The following is a 17,817-nucleotide window of genomic DNA, read 5'->3' as shown; positions in this document are numbered from 1 at the left end:
TTAACTATAAATACAATGAGTTTGTTCACAAATTTATCCATAAATCCAACATTCGAAGAAAAATAATTAAAAATTAATTTTCAGTCAAGTAAATAACAAATATGATCTAATTAAACTGAGATTGTGGAGTGCTTCTTAGCGTAAGGTGTGTAATGGACTAGGGGTCATTTGGGATAGAGAATGAAATAATCAAAGGATATTTTATGAGAAAGATAAGTTTTTTCCATCCTTTTTATGGAATAATAGTCCCATCATCTTATTATAAATAGTTGGATAAAATAATATCAGAATTAGCTAATACATCAATTGAAACATGTAATAAAATTAATTTCAAATTTTATGTCAGAGATTATTATCCTTATTTCAAACCCAATTAAATTAGAACACTGAAGTACTTCTTATATTAAGTCGTTTTGGTGCGTAGCACAAGGATATTCTATGAGATTATTTTATCCACTAATTGAATGGGATAATAATCCCGTCAATTAGTATAAATAGTTAAATAAAATAATATTGAAATTAGCTAATACACCAAATCAAATATAAAATAAAATAATTAAACATCAACACGATCGCAACCCTCTCTAACATCTCTCTAAAGAACAAAGCTCTCTACTAAGGCACTATTGTCATCAAGACGAATATGGGGTGGGACCCACCTCCGGATCTCGAAAAATTTCGTTCAAAAGATAGAAACGAAGATAACGACGACACGAATGCAACGCAAGTCGTAGCATCGGAAAATTCCACCCGTAGCCCCTCCAAAGTGCAAAATCAGTCGGCGATCACTGTAGCACTGTCGGAGGAGCAAATTGCCTGGGTTCATCGCATCAATGATTTGGAGAAAGCTGGGCTGATTCGAATCGAACAAAAAATTGGGGAATCATCAGCATTGCAAGAACTACACAATATGCAAAAATCAGATCATTTGAACCATCCAATGTCGAGATATTCACTGGCGGCTGATGGAGGAGTCGCGACTGGTCCGCCGCCGGTGCGAGCAAGTTCCGGCGACATTCGAAGGGCGCTCAACCCAGGGGTTTGTTCCCCACATCCAAGAGCCTCTCCTCACTAAGTATCAGACCAAATGGCGGGAGAAATAGTGAAGGAGCAAGTCGCCGGAAAAGCTGCCGGAGCTCCGGCAACTTTTTCAGTCGAAAACCAATGCCAACATGGGCGCTCCAATGCACTGATCAATCCTCACCAGGTAAGAACTCTCGAATCTTCACACACCAATTCGAATTTCCAAAAAGCTGCTATTGGTTCAAAAAATGAAGAACAATTGGAAAACCAAATTCGACCTTCCAATTCAGGTAATTCAATCAGTTTTGGTTTATTTGATATGCAAAATATGATTCCTCATCCCCCAAACACTATAGAAGAAATTCAATGCCCTTCGATTAGCACAAATATGCATAGGCAGCAGAGCTACTATCCAAGTGGGCTCGCCGGAGCTCCGGCGACCCAATCAGTGCAAAACCAACGCCAAAATCTTCCCAAGAGTGTTGTGCAGACATCCAGTAAAGGTACATACTTCGAATCATCACCTACAAGTCAAAATTCAAAAAGTCGTCAAGACGCTCCTCAAGGTGATGTGCCCAGTTCTGCTGCAATTTAAGCTGAAATGAATACACTGTCTCTTAATCGATGTTTGCAACCTGAGCAAATCAATCAACCAAATGATGATATGCACCTAATTGATAATGCAAAGTTGATGAATCAATGTTCCAAGATTGATAGAAATACTTCAGGAGCTCCACAACAATGTAACAGTATGAATCCTGCAGAACCACAAGGTAAGTTTTCTGAACCCTTAAACCAATCTTCATTACCTCATACTAATTATGCTAACCTTGATGATCAAATACATGCTAAGACAGCTGAATCACTTCTTGTTAATCTTAATGGTAAAAATGTTGAAACTGGTAATGTCCATGGCATGCTGAAATCCATTGGAACTCACTTGCAATCCAATGCAAATGAGAACCATGGTGCTGTGATAAAACCTTCAATGCAGGGGATGGAATGTCATCCTGGAAATGGTGCTGGCAATATCCTTAATGCAACTAAGCAAAAAGAACCTGTTGTAGCTAATGTTATGCAGAACAAAGGTACCAACATTCCCAAAACAAATACCAACCTGACAACAGCCCCTACAAAGAACTCTCTAAACCAGCAAAATTTCCCCAAAATATCTAGTAATTTTGATAGGACTAATCAAAATCACCAAGCTCCTAAGTTAGTGTACAACCAACCCCAACCAAAGGAACACAACCTAGCTGCCAACCATCAACAAACAGGTGGTCACACCAACCAAAATGCTCAGAAGCCTCAGTTCCCTAGCAGAAAAGAACAGGTACCTCAGCCTGCCCCTTATACTGTAACTCAAACCTTTGCTGCTAAATTGAGAATCAATCAAGCAAGAACTGAGACCCCTGTAGAATTATCTACACCTATATATACCACTAGACAAGGTCTTCCTGCAGTGCTATATGACAACAATGATTTTATGGTCAAATTAGCTGAAAAATGTAAATTTACTCTAGTGGGTAAATTCTCCAATACTATGCCTAAAATAGAGCTTATCAGGAAAAGCTTCATCCTCCAAACTCAACTTGTAGGAGGAGTTAAGATTGCCCACTTTAATGCTAGGCATGTGTACATAGACCTGGATAATGAAATGGACTACACCACAGTGTGGACCAAACAGAGAATGCTAATTGAAGGACAAAGTATGAGAATACAGATCTGGACACCAACATTCAGGCCTGAGGAAGAGACTCCTATTGTGCCAATTTGGGTGGCCCTTCCTGAGCTCCCCTGGCATTGCTACACTAAGGAGTTTGTGACTACTTTGCTTGCTCCTGTTGGCAAAGTATTATTCATGGATGCAGCATCCATTCAGAAGACTAGAGGGAGCACTGCCAAGGTGAGAGTTCAGGTTGACCTCACTAAGGAGAGACCCTCTCATGTGTGGCTTGGCCATGATAAAAAGGATCCCAACATAGGAAGATGGCAAATTCTCCAATATGAGAATGTCCCAGAATACTGTATGTACTGTAAACACCAGGGACATAGGCAGCATGCTTGTAATATTAAGAGGAGGGATGATGAACAACAGAGAAGAAAGGATGAAGAAGCTACTAAAAAGAGCAAGACCAGGGAGAACAGAAATGGAAATGACCAAGAGGACCCACAAACTTCTGGTGTGCAGAAAAGGAACTACACCTCACCAACTGAAGTTCCAACCCAAACACAGACCATGAATGATAATACAAATGAGAATGAATGGCAAATTCAGAAGAAGAAACAACACAAGGGACAAAGCCATCATCAATAAAACAATGTGAATAGGCCTATTCCACCACAGAACTACAGCAACAAAGATCAATTACAGCAGAAAAACACAAGTGCAGGTAAGTCTCCTAATCCTATTTCCAATTCCAATATTTATGTTGATCTTGTTACACAAGATCACACCACTAACCAAGATGCAGGGGAACCAGTAAACACAAGGAACTCCAAGAAAAGGAGTTTACCAACATGGCAAGAAAAAACCAAAGAACAAAGACATGAGATTACCTCAGTGTCCCCACAGACCCCAATTCCTCATGTAGACTGCACAGGTACTGCCTCACCAGGTGATAATTATGTAAACACACAAACAAGAAGTGCAGGTATTGACTTGATACTCCCAATACCCCAGAATCCCCCAAAATATAATAATACTACTGCTGCTGACATAGTAGTTGCTGGAGGAATGGCTGGAGGAGTATAGGAGAACCTCACTAACTTGCAGGAAGGGGCAACCAAAGGGGGTGGGAGACTGTCTCATGTTTTGCATGAGAACCCAAGCACTGACTCTAGGTGTGACTATAGAGCTCCTGCTACCCCAGTACAACAATCTCAGCACAGCAGTCCTCCTCTCACAAACACTCAAACAGATGATCAGAATGCTAACAAGGATCACATTGGTACTGATGCAATCCAATTGCCAACACTCAAAGGCTTTATGGCCAAAGATATGGGTGCAGTAGCAAGTACAAGTATCACAGGTTTTGATGGAAAAAAGCATAACATGAGCAAGAAGAGAAGGGATGCAATTAAAAAAAGAACTGTTGAAAAAGACTCTTTTGTCAAGGAACAAATATCCCATTGTATCCTCACAACTACCCCCTATTCAGTAAGGCCTATTCCTGAGACAACTACTGAACATCTTCAGCCCAACTTCAACACTGAGGTTGATGAATATGCAGTGTGTGTATCTGAGAATGAAGAGGACAGTGACTATCAACCAATGACTGACTCTGACTCTGAGGATGCTGTGAGTGAACAATTGATTAAGGCTTTCAGCCCATCCAGGGACAAGGTGTATGAGGATGAGGTCCAACTGGTTGCTAAGTCCCAGGGATCATCTGATGAACATAGGGTCACTCATTCTGAAGATATGGAAGACCATGACCATGGGGAAAAGGCACAAAAAGAAGATCACCTGGAGGCATTCAGATCTACAATGACAGCTGTATTGCAGAAGGAAAGTCAGCAAGACAAGGAAAAGAAGGAGCCACCCTCTAAAAGTAAGCAGACAAAGAAGAAGACTAAACAAAGTATCATCAGCAGTTTTGCTAATGTTGTTGTCAACAGCAACATCAACACTAGGTCCAAAACTCAAAAACCCTGATGATTAGTACAATCTGCTGGAATGCAAGGAGTATTGATACTCAGGGGACCCTTGATAGGTTACAAAGGTTGAAAGACTTTCATAAGCTGTCTATCATAGCAGTGCTGGAACCTTTTTCCAACAAATCTCAAATTCAGTTCCACAGAATTCAGCTAGGTATGGATAATGTTATGTCCAACTCCAATAGCAAAATCTGGTTATTCTGGAACAAAGACATTGCCTGCAACATTTTGGACCAGGATGAGCAGCAGATTACTTGTGAGATCAATCATGTGGCTTGTCCTAATAGCTACCTCATTACCTTTGTCTATGCAAAGTGCAAGGATTACATGAGAAGAGACTTATGGGACAAGATGTTGCAGTTCTCCAGTAAGGAGAAGCCTTGGTGCACCATTGGAGACTTCAATGTTATTACAGATGTTGAAGAAAAGATGGGGGGCCAGCCATATAATATGAACAAGAGCTTTGAGTTTATTAGTGTGATAGAAGCATGTGGACTCACTGATCTGGGGTTCTGTGGGCAGAAGTTCACCTGGTGCAACAATAGGGACAAAGATGCTAGAATTTGGAAAAGACTTGACAGGGCCATGGTTAATGACTCTTGGTTAGAAGTCATGCCTGTAACAACTGTCAGTCACTTAACCTCCACAGGATCTGACCATTGCCCTCTATTGATGGAAAGCAGGGCAAAACAAGGTAATGTTATCAAGTATTTCAAATTTCTAAACTGCTGGACAGACAATGACAATTTCCTTAGCACTGTAAAAGCATGTTGGGATAATCCTGTGGAAGGAAATCCAATGAGAACCTTCCAACAAAAGCTGAAAAGAGTTTCTAATACTCTTAGTAAGTGGTCAAGAAATGAGTTTGGGGACATCTTTGCTTCAGTAAAAGAATATGAAGAGCAGGTGAGACAAGCTGAAGAAAAAATAATCAGTGACAATACTGAAGAGAACAGGTCCAAGCTACATCAGATCAATGCTCAGTACATCAGATATCTGAAGATGGAGAAGGCTATCTTAAAGCAGAAAAGTCAACTTCATTGGTTCAAAGATGGAGATGCCAATACCAGCTATTTTCATGCTATTATCAGAGGAAGAAGAAGAAGGTTATTCATCCATCAGATTAGTGATGAACAAGGCAATACTATTCAAGGTGAAGACAATATTGCAAGAGCTGCCACAGCACACTTTGAAAAAATATTCACTGGAGAAGAGAGACTGATCAGGGAAGATGTTCTTAAGTGTATTCCAAGGATGGTTATAGAGGAGCAGAATGAGAGCCTGCAAGCCTTACCTACTATGGATGAGCTGAAGAAAGTTGTATTTTCTATGAGCCCTACATCAGCTGCTGGACCAGATGGAATGAATGGGAAATTCTTTCATTCATGCTGGGATATCATCTGTGAAGACCTACTGAGATTAGTCCAGTATTTCTTCAATGGACATGGTATTCCCAAGTTTATTTCTCATGCATGCTTAGCTCTACTTCCTAAGAATGAGCATCCCAACAGCCTATCAGAATACAGGCCTATTTCTCTCAGCAACTTCACTAACAAGATCATTTCTAAGTTGATAAGCATCAGAATTGCTCCTATATTGCCTCAGCTAATCTCAGATAACCAATCTGGATTTGTTAAAGGTAGGAGTATTGCTGTGAACATAATGTTAGCTCAAGAAATCATCCACAATATTAAGAGACCAAAGGCTGGGGATAATGTGGTGATAAAGCTGGATATGGCCAAGGCCTATGATAGGGTCTCTTGGTCATTCATTTGTATGGTCATGAGGAAAATGGGGTTTGGAGAAGTGTTGATTGATATGGTTTGGAGGATTATGTCAAACAATTGGTACTCAGTCATCATTAATGGTGCAAGGCATGGCTTCTTCCCCTCTACAAGAGGACTCAAGCAAGGAGACCCCCTATCCCCTACCTTATTCATCATTGGAGCTGAAGTTCTGTCTAGGCTTCTCAACAATCTTCATCACCATCATTTATACACAGGATTCCAGATGGAAAGAAGAGGTCCTCAAGTAAATCACTTGAGCTATGCAGATGATGTGATCATTTTCACATCTACCAGCAACTTCTCACTTACACTGATTACCAAAACTCTTAAACTGTATGAAGCTATTTCAGGACAACTTATCAATAAAGATAAGAGTCAAACCATGATGCCACTGAATACTCCCTCTGGTGTGGTGGATAGGGTCAGCATGATCACAGGATACAAATGCACTCATGGCCCAATCACTTACCTAGGCTGCCCCCTATATATAGGAAGACAAAGGATCATATACTTCTCTAGTATGGTTTCTAAGGTTCTAAGCAGGATTAGGGGATGGCAGACTAAAATGTTAAGCTATGGAGGAAGAGTCACCTTGGTGAAATCAGTGCTGCAATCCATTCCTATACACCTGCTGTCAGCTATCAGTCCTACCAAGACCACCATGAATCAGATCAGAAGACTAATTGCTGACTTCTTTTGGGGATGGGATACTGAAAGAAGAAAATATCACTGGGCCTCTTGGGATACTCTCAGTTATCCTTATGAGGAGGGTGGTATAGGAGTTAAAAAATTAGAGGATGTGTGCTTATCCTTCCAATACAAACAGTGGTGGACTTTCAGATCAAAGAAGACACTATGGGGGGAATTCCTTAAAGCAAAATACTGCCAAAGGGCTCATCCAGTCATTAAAAAGTGGAACACAGGACAGTCCCTAATGTGGAAGCATATGATGAGCAACAAAAAGGATATAGAACCTCATATACAGTGGTGGATTAAGTCTGGAACAAGCAGCTTTTGGTGGGATGATTGGCTAGGGGTAGGTCCCTTAGCTTACCACAATGAAAGTCTCCCCAGATTGAATAACTCTATTATATCAGAATTTATGGAAAATGGAGGATGGAATGAAGAGAAAGTAAGAAAACATGCACCCCCTCAGCTGGTGCACAGAATTCTCAGCACTCCCATCAGCTACAATCCAAATATGCAGGATCAAGCTTACTGGAAGCCTAACTCTCATGGTAATTTCACTTGTTCATCAGCCTGGGAGTTGGTAAGGTAGAAAAAGACAAGATCAACCACTAACAGCAACATATGGCACAATAGTATTCCTTTCAAGGCCTCTTTTCTGCTTTGGAGAGCTTTCAGACTTAAACTCCCCACAAATGACAGAATAGTAGCATTTGGACAGGATCCTGCAGCATGCTCCTGTTGTTATAGAGCAGGTCTTGATGATATAGAGCATATCTTTGTATCAGGTTACTTTGCACAACACATATGGAAGCACTTCTCAGGGTACTGGGGTCTGCAACACAGCAACATTCCTCTAAAAAACCTATTGATGAGGTGGTGGCTAATCAAAACTAACAATGAGCTACATAAGTTAGTAATGCAGGCCACCCCCATTTTTGTGTGTTGGAATCTATGGAAGAATAGATGTGCATGCAAGTATGGAGGCAAGAAGTCTAATGCAACTAGAGTAATATTCTCAATATCCAAAGATCTATATATGCTTATCTCCACTGTGTATCCATATATTGATTTGCCAAGTAATTGGGCAGATTTGGTTACCATGGTTGAAAAAAGCCAACATGAGTTGAGAATAACCAAAGTATGCTGGACTAAACCACAGCCTACAATGATCAAGCTCAACACAGATGGGAGTGCCCTTAACAATCCAGAGAAGATAGGGGCAGGGGGCATTCTAAGGGACCATAATGGAGTGTTAATATATGCTTTTGCATCTCCACTAGGCTGTGGTTCTAATAACCAAGCTGAAGTGCAGGCAGCAATTATTGGTATTCAGTGGTGCCTACAACATGGATACAACAGGGTAGCCCTTGAAGTTGATTCTGAACTTCTAATCAAGTGGCTCAAACAAGAGGCTAAACCTCCATGGAACATTATTGCTTATACTACTGAACTGCAGGTATTGGTTAGCAAACTGGAGAATTTCCAGTTCAGGCATATCTTTAGGGAAGCTAATTACACTGCAGATTCACTCTCAAAGGAAAGCCACATGAAAAGCTATACACAACACTACTACAGCTTTCAGCAGCTTCCAAGAGAGACCAAGGGACACTACAAAATGGACAAAGCTGGCATGGCTAGCTTCAGGAGAACTAAGATGAAGAAGATCAATCAACTACATTGAAGGAACTTCTTCATACCTTGAAATTTTGGCTGATTTTAATAATGATAATCAGGACCATTGAAAAAGGGAGAGTCTCCCTAATTTACTGCTTTTATAGGATAATCTCCTTACCATTAGATTTAGGATTTAGAGTACCTATCTCCTCCTTTCTTTTCCACTTGCATATGCAGGTAGTTGCAGGTCTGGAAAATTTCAAGGTGAGCAGCAGTAGCAGGATGCAACAAACTACAAGTGGAAGTTTGCCTAAACCAACTGTTGCAACTCCTCTGGGGATGGTTGCTAAAGGATGCAATAACACAGGATCATGCATTGGGAGCCCTTTGTACTGCAACTTCAGCTTGCCTCTTACCTTTCTCAACAACAACATCCTTCAGCAACAAATTCACATACCTGCAACTCTCAGGGAACACATACAAGACAATAGTAGTAGCTATTATAACCTGCAGAATTACTTGCCTGTGTGTTTTTCTGTTTGTTGGTGCAGGGTGATTTGTACCAAGTGGACATGTCCAAACACCTCCAAACTTTGCAAGATTGCAGAAACTACTATTTTGACAAGGCCCAAGAAGTTTCAGCTCAAAAGGATAATTGGAGACACTAGGCGAGCGACCTTGAAACAACCAGCTGTCTTAAGCCTAAAGAGAGAGAAACTTGCTAGTTGGAATCTCCAGCTTGGGAGTCAGGCCTTCAAAATTTGCAGGGATAAAGAAAAGGACATATATGCAAACCTCATGAAGTTTCAGGTCAAACGGATAAGTGGAAACGTTAGTCGAGCGACTTGGAAAAAGATAGTAGCTTCCAAAGCTATTACTGAGGTCCACTCTTTATTGCTAGTCTGTGTATATTATGTTTTGCCTTGGTTGGTTTGCTGTATTATTGCAGGTGTCTAGAGTAATATATCAGCATCCTTCAACAACAAATACATAGACAAGAGCACAAAAACAACTTCCAAACACCCTGCAACCTCTAAGCCTCAGCAGGGCAGCAGGTGCAGGGTAAGGAGTAACTTGTGGACCTGTCCAAAGGCTCCCAAACTTTGCAGGAATGCAACATATATTAATTTGATAAGGCCCAAGAAATTTCAGCCCAAACGGATAATTGGAGACGTTAGGCGAGCGAGCTTGAAACAATCAGCTGTCTTAACCTTAAAAAGGAAGAATTTTGCTAAATGGAAGCTCCAACTTGGGAAACAAGCCGTCAAACTTTGCATGGCTAAAGGAAAGGATATATATGCAAACTCCAGAAAGTTTCAGCTCAAACGGATAAGTGGAGACGTTAGTCGAGCGACATGGAAAATGCTAACAGGCTCCAAATTTCTCTTTGAGATCCATTCTTTTATATTAACCTGTACAGGTCTTTGCTTGTCCTTGGTTATTTGCTGTGTATTTGCAGGTTGTTGGAGATATACACCAACATGCTTTAACAACAAATACATAGAGGACAACACCTGCAGCAGCTCAACACCTGCAGCAACTCAACACCTGCAACACCTGCAGCAGCTCAGCACCTGCTTGCTTTGTTGCTTGTCTTTGGTTGACAGTTTTTGTTTAGAACCTCATTGGCACTGCTATGAGGGCTGCAGTAACCTGAGGCTTCTATGGAGAAGCACACTCAGCTTGCCAACCACACTCTCTATTATCATCACACCCCAGCAACAACTCCACCAACCTGCAGCACACAAGAAACATGGTTACAGCAACTTGCAGATTTCTTTGGCTGTATGGTTTGTTGGTTTTGTTTGTCTGTGCAGGTACTCCAAGAATTTGAACCACTTCAAAACAAAGACCAACAAGCAGCCTTATTACAATGGCAGCAACAAGGAGCTGCATACAAACCTGCACCAGCCTATTCAACTACCACAATTGCTTGCCTTCTTGTTAGTTACTAATGCAGCACAGCAGCAGCAGTATGCAGCATATGCAGCACACAATGAGCATCTACAAGTCACTAGTACCTGGTACAGCAGCATCCAGAAGTGTCTGCTTGTGAATTTTTTTGGTTTTGTTTACCTGTGTAGGTATCCCAAGGAATTGACCACCATCCAAAAGAACCTGCAGGAGCCTGTGCATCTATCCTCCTTGTTTGTCTTCTTGTCACTTGTCTTTACAGGTTCAACTTACTTCAACAAAAGAGAAACAACAACCTGGCATGCTAGGACTTCACCAAATAGTCAGACTCTCATTCATGCCAACACCCTCCCTGTAACATCTGTAACTAAGCTGCAGCAGCCCCATTGCATTTGTTATGTGCAGGCACATAAAATACCTTCAAAGGAGCTGCTCATCTCTCCATTGAAGGCAACAAGAAGCTGCCTACAGGTGGCAACTTTAAGTTCATTAAGTATATGATTAATGATGAGCTTTGGTACACCAAATGAGCTCCAACAATCTGCAGTACATAAGGAGCACTTACAAGTCCAAAATGCAAGCTCCAGCAACCTGCAGATTGGCAGGTTTGTCTGCTTTCATTTTAGTTGCTTGTACAGGTATACTAAAGAACTCCTACACATGGAAGCTGCTGAACTGACATACTGCAACAACCAACAACATCAAATAACATATGGGAGACTCTCAATATTGCAAATACAGAATTTAAGGAAGCCAGCTGCAACAGAGGATTGGCACCACAGTCAGAACTGTTGGACCTGCTCTTGGAATTGTGTGTTTGCTTGTTTGTTTGCTTGTTTATTTGTGCAGGTTGTTGGAGATACAGGCAACAGTGGAACTAAGATGGAACTCCAACAACCTCAGAGACAACATCCAAGAACCAACAACACTATCATGAGTAGCTGTAACATGTTACATCTCCATCAACTTCATATACATACTGTGGGAACACAACACCAAACAACTGCTCAACCACACACCAAACAACAATTCAACCACAGAGCTGAAGCTGAAGGTGCAGACTTGAAAGATGAAGTTCAACAGCATCAGCAACAATAGATTCTCCACAAAAACTCCAAGGCTGTTGGCTACTATAGTTCCATATACTTCCTCTCATTTCAGCCTCCTTAGCTGGTAATCATGATACAAAGGCACACTTCACCTGGACCTACTTGGTACGACAAGACTAAAAAGAGCAAAGATGAAAAGAATTTCCCAGCCCATGCGAGATAGAAGTTTCGTATACTTGTTCTTCTTCAATGAAGCTATGTCTGGTATGTAGCATAGTTGGAATAGGACTAGTGTAGGTTACTTTCCGTTTTCTCATGGAAGGGGAGAGTCTCCCTCATTTATGCTTTCATAGTTGAATTGTACCGGGAGGAGTCCTCTCACAGGTTTACTGCTTTCTAGTTATAGTTAGTCTCTTTTTGTATCGGGGATGAGTTAGCCGACCTTAATAGGTTAGCCGACTTATGAACCACCATAGGATCGGAGGTAAGGTTTATGTCCCCCTCCTTGTATTTTTATTTTGATTATTTATGTTAAGGCTTGGGGGTGTTGCTTAACCCCTGACTGTGCACGAGAGGTGGGAGCCTCGTGTAGGGTCTGTTCCCAAAAAAAAAAAAAAATTAAACTCAAATGTTATCTTGAAATTATTAATTTTTTTCTCAAGCCCAATTAAATTAAGACAGTGAAATACTTCCATCTCAAATTGATTATCCATATTTCATTTAATTAACATGATCATATTGAGAAGGGATAGAAAGTTTTTTTAAAAAATAAACAAATAAAACAAATTTACGCAAAATAATTTCAATTTTATAACTTGTCTTTATGTTAGAGAGAAATGGATTACGTGCTAATGTTTAATTCAAAAAAAATAAAATGAATCTCATAGAACTTATTGTGGTGCTTACAAATAGATTACAAAACTTTCAACTTAAACTAATTTCTACATGTATTAATTATATGAATTTTTAAATTGCAAATCAAATATCGTATTACTCCTAATTAACTATTAAAATGATAGTTTTAATTATTTAATACTTGCATAACTCACCTTCAAATCAACTACCAAACATTCGGTGGCAAAGGAGATAAGAAGTATTTTACCACAAATATTTTTTTTACTTTATTGCAAGGTTTAAAATTTGATAGTCAAAAATGTGAATTTAATAGTTGACAAATTTCAACAATCAAAATATCATATTTTTTGTCAAATCAAATCTCATCAATAAACATGCCAAAATTTAAAATATTTGTAATTTCATGATGTCACCGATGACATCATAGGGGAAAATATTTTCTATAAATAGAGCCTCATTTCTAAGAACACACCAAGATAGAGAGAAAAAATATTAGAGAGAAAATAGTATGTGAAGAAAAATAGAGAATGAACGATATTTTAGTAAGGTGGAAATCAAAAGAGTGTTATTCCTTTTGAGTGTGTTGTGGTCACTTTGAATATTGTACTCGTGACTACCCAGTGTAAAAAATTTTACTATAGTGATATCAGTTGCTCCTGTTGGTTCGTGATTTTTTCCTTATTTAAGAGGATTTACACGTAAAATTCTTGGTGTCATTTTTTAATTATTATTTTGACCATATATATTTTTTTGTTAGTCCGCATTTTTCCGAGCACATGTACCTCAGGTTTAGGCATGAAAGCAGTGGCAAAGGTAAATACATCTGCTGTTGGGATGCTAGAGTTGGTGGTGTAAATCTAGTAACAGATTTCAGTTTAAAAAATGAAGTAAATGTTGATATTCTCCAAAATTACAAGACAGATTCTAGTGAGAAATTTACAACAATTTCTATTCCAACAGCGCTTGGGAGCATGAGGGTCATTAGCAGATTTACGCATATGATGAAAGTCCATTACACTAAATCAATAATCAAATTTGTGTTGCATTTTTTTTATTTTTCTTATTCTAATTTTATGAATATCGTGTATATATTATTATATGACTATTTTCTTATTGTTTAGTCGAAAATCAATAATATATTGATTTAGCGTATTTAAAAATTGAAATCGATAATACGTATAAACGGAATGAAACGACCGATGCACACACATAGTGTCATGTACAACTTTGTGATATAATTTAAATTGAATAAGTTATATATTTATCAGGTCGGCCAAAAACATTATATTTGCTAGCTCAATATATGATTTGTTTAGACAGTGAAAGGTTATGAGGGACTTTAAGGGATCGTTTGGTGTGAAACATAACAATAAATAGTTTTGAGATTAAATTATAGTGTCATTTAATTTGTCTTTTGGTTGATAAGTTCGGAATAATTTATTCCGGGATTAATAATTACTATCGGGATAAGTTATTTCTTTTCTTAGGTGGTATAGTAATTCCAGGATAAAATAGAGAAAATGACAAAAAATATTCCTTTATACCATTTTTATACATCACTTTTCATATTTATGTATATTCACATTATTTTTAATATCATATATAATAACATATACAATTTTCACTACTCCTTATTTTTATATTAATTCTATAATTTTTTAATAAAAAATTAGACTATACAAATATAATTTTTATTTACTAATTTATTTGACTAATTCTTATGTTTATTTATTTTTTGATTTCTCTAATACTAAATTACATATTTTTAATTATATATTTTTTTAGTCACTTTAAAGCTTGTATTTTACATATTGACTAAAATGAAAACTTTAGTATTTTACAATTTAAGAGTGATAGGTGCTTAAATGAAGTGATATAAATAATAAATTTTCTTTTACTTTAACAAATTTAAGATGAAAATTTTATTTTTAAGCTAAATAAGATGTATATTTTATTTTTAAATACATATGGCACCATCATTGGAAAGCACACACAAAAATAATTAAGCTAAATATGATGGAAATTTTATTTTTAAGAATGAATAACGAAAGCTTGCAAAGAAAATATAAAAAAGTAAATAAAGTGGAAGGTATTTTTGTAAACAGACAACTTGTTCTTAAAATTTATGGAATGAATATTATTTTGAATACAACAAACCAAACAATCGATAAGAAATAATCACAGCATAACTAATCCTATGGTAACTAATTCCATCATAATTTGTATTCAAGTCAAACAACCCCTAAGCACATAAGTCATCACATTGAAAGAATTTTTTTTTTTCTTTTTTCAATATATTTTAAGGATAATTTCAGAAATCTCCCTAGATTTGTCTTTATAACACCATTGATATATTACATTGATCTCTCTTATTCTCTGTTTTTTTGTAACTAAACTAATTTAAGTGATTAAATTTACATAATCTTCCAAAATTACCCCTTTGTGATCTTAACTATCAAATACAAAGCTTCTGAGGATTGTCTTTATACTGTACAATTATTTTAAATAATATCTAGCTATTTCTTTAAATAAGATGAATAGTTTAGAATGAATAAACACATCTTTTCTATATTTGGGTTAGTGCAAATCTCGTGACATTATTGATAGTTAATTTAGAATGAATAAACACATCTTTTCTATATTTGGGTTAGTGCAAATCTCGTGACATTATTGATAGTTATGATCGTAAACATTAAAATTATATTGGATTTAAATCTGTAAATTAATTTGGATTATATTAAATTTAAAAAAATAGTTCAAATGATGTGTCAATTCAAGTCAAATAAATGATCCACTAAAAGCACACCATGTGTCAAAGTTATGTGGCAATCCAAGTCAAATTAAATGAGCCACTAAAATCACACTACGTGTCAAAATTATATGGCAATCCAAGTCAAATTAAATGGGCCATTAGAATCACGTCATGTGCCAAAATTGTGTGGCAATTCAAATCAAATTAAATAAGCCACTAAAATCATGCCACATGTCGAAGTTATGTGGCAATCTAAGTCAAATTAAATGAGCCACTAGAATAATGTCACGTGTATATGTGACATGTTCTGACCAATCAAATTAAAGCTCTTCACCAAAGAAATCTGATTGGTCAGTTCAAACCAACCAATCAAATCATACCCTCATACCACTCCTTACAACTATAAATAGGGGTCCTCATTATTCTCAGAGAGAGAGTTGAAAAAGAACAAGAAGTAAGAAGAGAGCTCGTGGATCAAAGGCCGCAAATTCTCTACAAAGCTACAAAGTTCAAGTTCAAGATCAAGAACGAAGGAAAATATCAAGAAGTTTAAGATCAAGTTATTTGTTCATACTTATTATTCGTCATAACCGTACAAGTGTTCGTGACGAATAATTCAAATTCAAATTTAAAGACGAAGATTCAAGATCAAGCTATTCAAGCCCTTGACTCTAAATCAAATTCAAATTCAACATATTCCATATTATTTGAAGAATCAGATGATTATCATGGAGATTGTAACACGCACTATATTTTAAAATCAAATATTACACTTTGTTACTCCAATTTTTCGGTTTTGATTATTTATTTTTCTTGGCTCGAAAATTTATTGTTTACAATGGTAACGAAAAAAATATTGATGCTTGAGATTTTATAAATTAATATTATTGTTAAACTCTAGTATACACAAAAAATAATAATTCATTATTTAATATTCTATTTGTTTCAACCATTTAGATTTAAGTTAGTTTTGTACTTTTTGTTTATAAAAAAAATAGTTTTGCTGATTTGAAATCTTAAATTTTATGGATACAAAATCCCATAAATCATTATCCAATGTTGGCTGTCATTATGCAGTAGCCTTAGTTATTAGTTATTTAATGACTAATATTAGATGCAATGAAGTACAACCAAGCACTTTTTATATACTATTATTAATTTATTTCATATATTATTAAAAATATAAAATTTCAGTCTGATGTAGCACTTAAAGAAACACATAATATATATTTAGATTAATGGGTAAATAAAAATAAAATGAATACACTTCCTCATCAAAGGATAGTTATCAACAAATTTCTTGTAATTATCCACTAATTAGGTTAAAATGATCCAAATTTCATAATCGTATCTAAATAAAGTTACTAACCAAAAGTAATTATCAGTTGTGTGAGTCTTTGAGATACTCTATCTTTTAGGCTTGACCAAAAAGTCTTGCGTCTTCCGAGTCGCATGACGTTTTAACCGAAAGAGTTTCTGGCGCAATTCATGCCTTTTTGTTTTTATGACCAGAAATTCTTTCTTTATTTTCATAAAAAATTGTTCTCTGGACTTTTTATCAACATGAGGTGATTGTAACACAGTATTTAAGACTCGTGATTCAAGCAATCCAATCTTTCGTGTGTAAGGCGGAAGCCCCCAAAAATGAATTTTCAAAAGTGGGTGATCAAAAGATCGAATTACTATGCCTATCTTGGTGGTCGTTACTTTTGGTGGTCTTTTTTTTTTTGGCTGACTCGTCTAAGTGCTCTCCTTTGTCTCATTGTTTATCTCGTAATCATTCGATTTCGTCCCTAAAGCTAGCTCCTACTCCTCCTCTTCTCCTTTAGGATAGGATCCTCTTTGGTCCTTTCTACATAACACTTTCGGCCGCCCAAAAGGACTGACTTTCGAAATCCACTCCTGAAGTCACATCTTTCAGTACTGGGACTGAAGTAAAGTATTTGAGAGGTTCTCTTTGCCCAAAGCCCTCCTTCCGACTTAGTTAGAAATACCAACTCTAAATAGCTTTAGCATTTCTTGAGTTGAAAAGGTATTTATAGATTTTAGAGCTCAGGGGAAGGTTTGTTACTCTAGCAGTAAAATGGAATCAGGTTACCAGGCTGACTTCCATGCCAACACAAATCCCTTGCTTTTGGCTAAGGTCTTTATTTAACTTTTTTCATTCCCACCCCCCCCCCCTCTAAAAATTAAAAATTCACAAACACTACTAGAACGACACCCGATAATAATACCATAACATATATACTTACCGACTTGAGAATTTGATAAACTTTTGAAAGGGGGTTTATATTAAAGAGCCTAGAGTTTAATTGATAAAAGGAGCCACATAAGGATAGTTTTGAAATATTAGAGAAACTTTATCACTTAAATAGTTTAATTCAAAAAATATTAAAATAAGGAAGGTGGGCGTAATATATCAAACCACAAGGAAAGTTAGTGTTAAAAAGGCAAATTTGAAGGAAGGTTTTTG

Source organism: Solanum dulcamara, chromosome 4 (assembly GCF_947179165.1).
Source record: "Solanum dulcamara chromosome 4, daSolDulc1.2, whole genome shotgun sequence".
Taxonomy (NCBI): Eukaryota; Viridiplantae; Streptophyta; class Magnoliopsida; order Solanales; family Solanaceae; genus Solanum; species Solanum dulcamara.
The sequence above is the reverse complement of the archived record's forward strand: the minus strand, read 5'-3'. Positions refer to the sequence as shown.